A 7,917-nucleotide genomic window follows, 5' to 3' on the forward strand; every position below is an offset into this window, starting at 1 on the left:
AAAAAAACTATGTATTTTCACGCGTATGGCTTCTTGTATTATAAAAGTCAAAGTGTATGAATTGACGCTTCGGTACAACACTCTAGCCAAGGTATATTCATTTTGACATTTGAAGAACCCCTTTTGATTCCCCAAAGTGACGTAATTCCTTTCTCTCTCTCTCTCTCTTTCTCTCTCTCTCTCTCCCTCTATCCCTTTTACCCCGACACACAATATACAACGCGCGCACACAAATACACACTATACGCCCCACTCCCTCTCTCTTTCTTTCTATTTCTCTCTCGATAATATTCTTTAAACATGAGAGAAGTGCGATTTATATTGGACGAGAAATCACAATACAATTGTAAATCAGTTAGAAAACTTAGAATTTGTATCTGATGACTGAAATTATGTTTATCAAAGCACCAAATAAACATTATACTTATTTACTTTACAGACGTTGCTCTAATATCGTCATCAAGTACAAATAAATAAAACGTTCCGTAGGTCAAAATATCTTTATTTTCAAATGTTTCCACTTAAAACAAAAAGGTTCTAATCGAAGCAGACGATGAGATATTATTAATCAAATAAAAAAAAATGAAAAATCAAAGGAAATGAATCTTAGGAATTTGAATTTTTACTAGGTTTGTACCTTTCTGAAGTCAATAAATTATTATGAAGATTTATATCCCATTTGTCGTGAACAAAAATATAATTATTTCTGTTTTTCTTCCAAGTGCTTTTTCCCTTTGGGGCACTACTCGAAATATATCATGGATAGCATATTGTTGTAGGTCCTCTAAAGAGAAAAGACCAGCCTGAGTCATACATTTTTGGGGAAAAAAAAAAGAAATTTTAATCATTTTGTTTGTTGGAACAAATGGGAAGTTGTCCGCCAATACATCACAGAGACATTACCAATTCAGCCAATTTGAAAAGCCCATACCTTTACCTAAATTTTTTTACAACTTTTTAAAAACCAGAGCTTTCTCATTCTTTGTCCGATTTCATTCAAAATTTTACTAGTTTACTTCTCAAATTTTCTGTTTTCTTCAAGTATTTCAATTCGGTATTTGAATGCGAATTTGACAATAAGTCATTTATGCTGTACCGAGTTCGTCTGTAGTAGTTCATTTTACGCGATACATTGTTAGCAATATTGTTTTTGTCTCTACAGCGCAGACCCCAATGAACATCGAAGATGTCTGTGAATAAATCCGGAAAAAAAGCATGAAGTCAAAATAAAAAATGTTTTTAAAGGGCTGGTGAGACAATCAGAAAATATACACAGAGAGAACAATCTTGTCGAGAAAGCTCCTTCCCCACCCCACCCCCCCCCCACCTTTGACAATCTCGGCTGCGCTCCGGACTTGAGAATAGGACCCATAGTCCATTTTTACATGAAGAAAATTTGATGCAGTGCTTGAGGTCGCCAGTTACTTGCGAACATCATTGACAAAAAAAAATCCGTTAAATAAATAGATATATTTATACATATAAGTAATTGTATAAATAAATATACAAATTAATAAATGAATAAATGAATAATTAAACTTGATATCATTAAAACTCATGCACAGCATGAATTAATTCTATTCACAACGTCCAATAAAAAGCCGTTATTTAGATTCCTTAACATACAGAAAGTTTTTCTTCAGTTTTTCCGAAAAGGGTTCATAAAGTGCCAAATAATTAGCTACTGCATGAGCATGACAATAACTATGGATACAACTGCAAAGACTGACAATACGACTGTCATTTCGCCTAATGTTATCATTATTATCATTAAGTATTTGGCGACAGTCCTGTGCCTAGGAGGCGAAAAGCAAACTGAATCACTGTTACCCTCGGGTCTCTCCTCGCGTTATAACTGATTGGGAGTCTGTGGGTGGACCACTGCGCCGGGTTTTTCTCCTACGCTTTATATACGAATAGTGCAATGGGTTCTTAACGTACAAACTTAATGGCCCGAATTCACAAAGGAGGTTTGTCGACAAACCTCCGTTGTGAATTCGGGCCAAGGAGGTCACTCTCATCTACACGGGGCCTTCATTTAACGTCCTATCCGAGGGACGGAGTGTTTGTCGCTTAACATTGCCTGCGTCAATGAAACAAGGGAGGGGCACGTTAACGCAACGCAACCTTTAGTCATCCGCCTGGGTTAGATTGGAACCCACGACCTTTGGTTATCACAGGCAGACGTGTTACCGTCCGACTCAACTCGCCAACTGGCCAAGATAGCCAATGAGAACCGTGTTGACGCTCATGACATGCAGATGTTGGTTTGAAACATATTGGCCCGAAATTCACAAAGGAGGTTTGTCGACAAACCTAGGTTTATGTGCGTCATATGACGCGTCCAAGGTTTGTCTGAACCTTGGTTTGAAAGGCGCCGAAACACGTCATAATTATGACGCACATAAACCTAGGTTGTCTCTTGATCTTCCCGCTTTTACAATTTTTCACCAACATCAGGGTATAATAAATAGTGCTTTATAAAAGAGACGTTGTGACGCCACCCTACTGGATGTTATTGGCCATCAAACTACTTATTATCATTTGATGTATGTGTATATAAAAAGACAGGAATAAATCTAATAAATCTTTTAGATTAATTCACAACCTTAGGCTAATATTGTCAGGGATCAGCTTCATACGGCATGTACAACGTACACTGTCGCTCATATAGTTGGAATATTTTTGTTTTTCCCCAATTTATGGAACTATTTTGAAAATAATTTAAAAATAATAGATCTAGATAATAGTATACATTCTCAGATTTTATTGAATAATAATTTACCAATGTGTGTTTTTCGTGACTGCTAAAGCATTTGAATGTTACTATGCTTATCAACTAGGGGGCCTACGCCCTTAAGTCATAAATGACAGTAATGAGGATTAATGCCCCACAAAAGGGACCTAATATGGCACATCGACACGGTTTTGATCCTGGGGCCTCACAGTTACGAGGCCATTGCTTTATCACTGAACCATGACTGTACGCAGCGGGGGCTAGGTTAGGGAGCAGTTTCCATAAATTTATCAAAAAACAGAAAATGCAATAAATTTTCAATAATTTGTTGCATTTTACCCCGGTCCCCACCATAAACAAAATCCTCTGGACGGCCATGCATTATGGCTCAAGGCATGGGCACACAGAGGATTTTTTTTTTTTATCTAGATCTATTATTTTTAAATTATTTTAAAAATAATTCCATAAATGGGGGAAAAACCAAAATATTCCAACTATATGAGCGACAGTGTAGATTAAATGGTTACATGTCTCGAAAGGTTAAAGATAAACTTGAGTACTGGTAATGTGATTGCATTGTGAAAGAAAAGGTGTGGCATGCAAGTAATGGTGTGTAATGGTGTGTAATGCAAGGTTCTGGAGTCATCAAAATCATCATAAATTTGGCAGAGTCTTGGTAAAGTTACAATCACTTACACAGAAAGATGTATATGGGACAACACACATGGTGTCGGGGCTAGTACTACCCTGATTTCCTTATCTTTCTATGCTTATTACTCAGCCAGTATACATTTTCTTCCAAAATTGTTTGGCACATGACATTTATTTGTAATCTTGAACATTCAGTGTAAGTTTTGTTAAATTCTGTGAGAATTAATTTTCTTTTTTTTACCAGAACTCAAGTTTATCTTTAAACATGCCAAAGGTTCGTTGCTGCAAAAGTTCATCCTTTCAACGTTTTTTTTATTTCCGAAAATCAAACAGGGTTCCAAACTAGGTTCCGTAATTCCGGAAATAAAATAGGGGTCATAATTCCGCAGGTTCATCATTCTAAAAGTGAGACAGAAGTCCGTATTGTTTTTCGGAATGAATGACCTTCGACATAATGAACCCTATTTAATTTTTCGAAAATCTTGGTCATTTTTTTTTTTTCATTTTTGGAATTACGAACCTTCGGAATATTGCGCCCTATTTCATTTTGGGAATCGCAAACCATATACAATATTTTTTTTAATTATGAACCTTCTTCTATGTCACTTTAGGAATTTTAAACCTCTGAAATAACGCAACACAGGTTCGGAGGTATGAACCCTATTCCATTTTCGGAATCATGGAGCCCCGGTTCGTGTGTTTCGGAATTATGAACCTGCGGAAGAACGAGTGCACCCCGACTGAATATCCATCTCATATTCCCTTCTGACGTCGACTCTTATTCTTTTTTCTTTGTCATATTGTCGTACTAAAACTTAATTTTCTTTTCATATCTTCCCCTTCTGATAACACGATGAAATTTCAATATTTACTCAGATAAATCGATTGATATTATGATAGATGATGCAAGCGACATATTGCTTTGGATTGCTGAGAGTAAATATTGGGATTTCATTAATGCATATCCATGATGGATTTGTGCCAAATGGAGAGGGATTGGGTCCTAGGCAGGGAGAAAGAGAGGAATTGCCAAGCGAAATAAATAAACATTCATGGGTTGTGGCGGTTGCATGTGTTTTTATCTTTGCATTGTACAGACTGAATAAACATTCAATTGAAAAGAAAACCTCTTTGCATTGTACAAACTGAATAAACATTCAATTGAAAAGAAAACCTCTTTGCATTGTACAAACTGAATAAACATTCAATTGAAAAGAAAACCTCTTTGCATTGTACAAACTGAATAAACATTCAATTGAAAAGAAAACCTCTTTGCATTGTACAAACTGAATAAACATTCAATTGAAAAGAAAACCTCTTTGCCATAACCTGGCAACGCAGAGAGAAAGTGATTTCGGAGGGGAATTCTGGCACGTGATTCTGACAATTGATTGTGTGCCATTCTCTTCAATGGCCTGTTGCACACGCCTAGGCTTTGTTATGCTAACGGAAGACTGCGTCAGTGACTTGCGCCGAATTTGACGCTACATGGTAAGGTAAAATCGTACAAGAAGTCATTGTGAAACGAGCAGTGCAAACATTGCTCTGAATTACTAGCGCACGCATGGGCTAACTGCTTTCACAGTCTACATTGACGCAGAGGAACGACGCAATCAAGATGACGCATCGTGTGTTACAAACATTAGCCTTGCACCCCAGGCACATCGACGAGACCGACACAGACATACAACAAACCGAACCGCAACGAAAATTAGATTTCACGAATGGCAATGCAAGGATCGGCTGGTTTTGGAGTCCGTTAGGTGATGTGACGCAGGTATAAGGAAGAAAAGACGCATTATCTTGCATTGTCAAGAGTCGGACAGGTGGTTTGAAGTCGGTTTGGAGTGGGTGAGGCGGTGTGATTGAAGTATCATGCTTCATCAATACCTTCCGATCGGACTGCATTATTTCATTGATATTTTCTTTTAATGACATTATTTCTTAACCCAAGGGACTTGAGACATAAACCCAAGAAAAGAAAGCTAACGACATACCCCATATCCCATAACAGTCAACACGATTAAAGAATGATGAAGAAAATACTATCAGAAATGAAATCCAATATACAATTTTTTTTTAGCTAAAAAGACACAATCTTAGCTATCACATAAACCAATCACATTTACCAAAGTAAAGAGCTTTGAAACGTATAGTATTCATCGCTTTACAAATGTGAATACTATTTTCATTATTATTATTTGGTTGTTAGTACTTAGTAGTATTACAATATCTGTTTTTATTCTGTGCAGAAGGATGATGATTATACCAAATAAATATAGGTATATATATATTGATACAAAGATATATTTATACTCATGCTGTGTTAAGTAACCATGGTAACAATAATAAATTTGATGAAGATGTTGGTAATACGAAGAATAGCAATATTAATAATTGCAATATTGATACTAATGCAATGCCAAACCAATTGTAAGGGTACGTGACATTAATTTTGAAATAAATATTGTTGGTACATTAGTTAATTAATTTTTCAGTGATGAAGGGTACATGATATTGATTCTGAGTTGCATTGATGGAGTATATTTGCCCCCAACAAAATTAATATTGTCTGATAGGAAAGGAAAGACATGGCATGCGGCACGTTTTTAAGACAAGGACAATGCATTTTTTTTTTACCTCGAGCACGACCAGACCTATCAGATCCATAAAGAGAAAACGTTTATTTTGTCATCATTACTTTAATTTAGAGAGAAAAACTTACCAATAAATCGTAAGATGTCATAATAAAGTAACAATTTCTCTCTTTGGGTCAATTTTTAATGTTTTTTCGACTAATACATAGTGGCCAAAGTGAAATTTGAAAATGTTTTCATTTCGTCTGGAAAGGGGCATCATTCGTGTTTGTTACGCGTCAGTGGAAACATAACGCGACTTGACCCAACTGCTCCATAAAGACCCATATACAGAGAAACGGTCGTTTCTTCATAATAAACCAGTTCGTATTTAGCACATGGTTCATATGACCCCAAATATCCATATATCTTTTAAACATAGATAAATCCAACTTTGTGCCTTTTGAAATAAACACAGCTAAAGACATGGAGGTGATTCTTTGTTTGCCCTTTTGAAAAGATTACTTCCAACTTTGTTCAATAGAATGCATCACAGGTGCATGCATGAATTATGTTTACATAACTTTCGTGAGCATGTATCCACTATTAGTCTCAGTGGGTTTTACAATTGTGTTCAAGTGACCTTTACCTGCGCATGCTCAGATTGTATCTACGAACTGGTATATTACTTCTATTCAAAGAGAATTGATCAATAAACCGGGAAATTTGACATCATCGTAACGATTGACAACCTTGTTCTCTTCGAAACAATGCTGATTAACTTCCCACTCACTGTCACTGGCCATGATTTTACATAGGGGGGGGGGGGGGGGAGGACGATGTTAAAGCATTTTTTTTTAAATCTTCGTTCCACAGAAGGGAAACAAAAACACGAGCACCTAGAAAGAAAGGTTCATTACTTTATAATCACTTCAATTAAAAGAGAATTGATTATTGAAGAAATTGATAATTAAATCTTGAATTTCGTTTTATAGTAGCAATGCTAAGTTTTATTAACCAATCGCGTATTTCGATAGCATTTGCATTACCAGTAGGGATTGAATAGCAAAGTTTAAAGCGGAGAGCATCTTTTCGTATTTTTATGTAACGACCAGACTTATAAAGAAAACGTTTACCTTTTAGATATCATAGATAATTGATTATTAAATCATGAATGCCCTTTAGTACTTTGTTAGTTACACAACTGTCTTCTTTATAAATAACATAATTTCGACTCACTAGCAGTGACTAGGATTTTACATTCGGGATGGTAGCTGGGAGGGGTGAACCAGTGAAGAATTAAATGTGTGTATAGAACCACAGTCAAATGATAGTGTATGGTAGGGACAGATCGAGTCAACTTTATTAGCAATCAGATATCTTTCCCTCCCAGGCACATGTGGTGCCCAATTAGATGATTTTTAAAGTAATTGTAACTACTCACGATTTTAAAAAGAAGGGGCGTATGAAGCATATAATGGCTCCTTCCCCGCCCCCCCCCCCCATTTAGTACGCCTATAATTGTATTAATCATATTGGGAGAGAAAATTCACAAGACTACCCGTGAAAGCAATTAATCAAATTCCAAACGGGTCATAACAAAGTCATTTCGTCATTTGCAGTACAGAAGGAGACGCATGTACGAGTGATTAACGTTGTACATCATTTAAGCCCCACTGTCCTATATACTTGTAGCTACTTGCTCCCTCTATATAGAAAACTTCCCCAATCGGTGCCTGTTGGTCACCCATGATCCTCTTTTTCTTATGTTAGTTGAGAGCTGAGTTAATGAGATAGCCACCTGTCAGTGACCTCGCTGTGTGGTATAATCCCTTCTGGCCCAGTAGTGTTGACGGTCTTTAAGTGAACATGGTCAGATTAAACAAAATCTTTGTATGTTAACCTTTGAACTTTGTACTCCTACTTTGACCCCGTAACGTCACAGAAAAAGTT

Source organism: Strongylocentrotus purpuratus, unplaced genomic scaffold, assembly GCF_000002235.5.
Source record: "Strongylocentrotus purpuratus isolate Spur 01 unplaced genomic scaffold, Spur_5.0 spur5_scaffold_16, whole genome shotgun sequence".
NCBI lineage: Eukaryota > Metazoa > Echinodermata > Echinoidea > Camarodonta > Strongylocentrotidae > Strongylocentrotus > Strongylocentrotus purpuratus.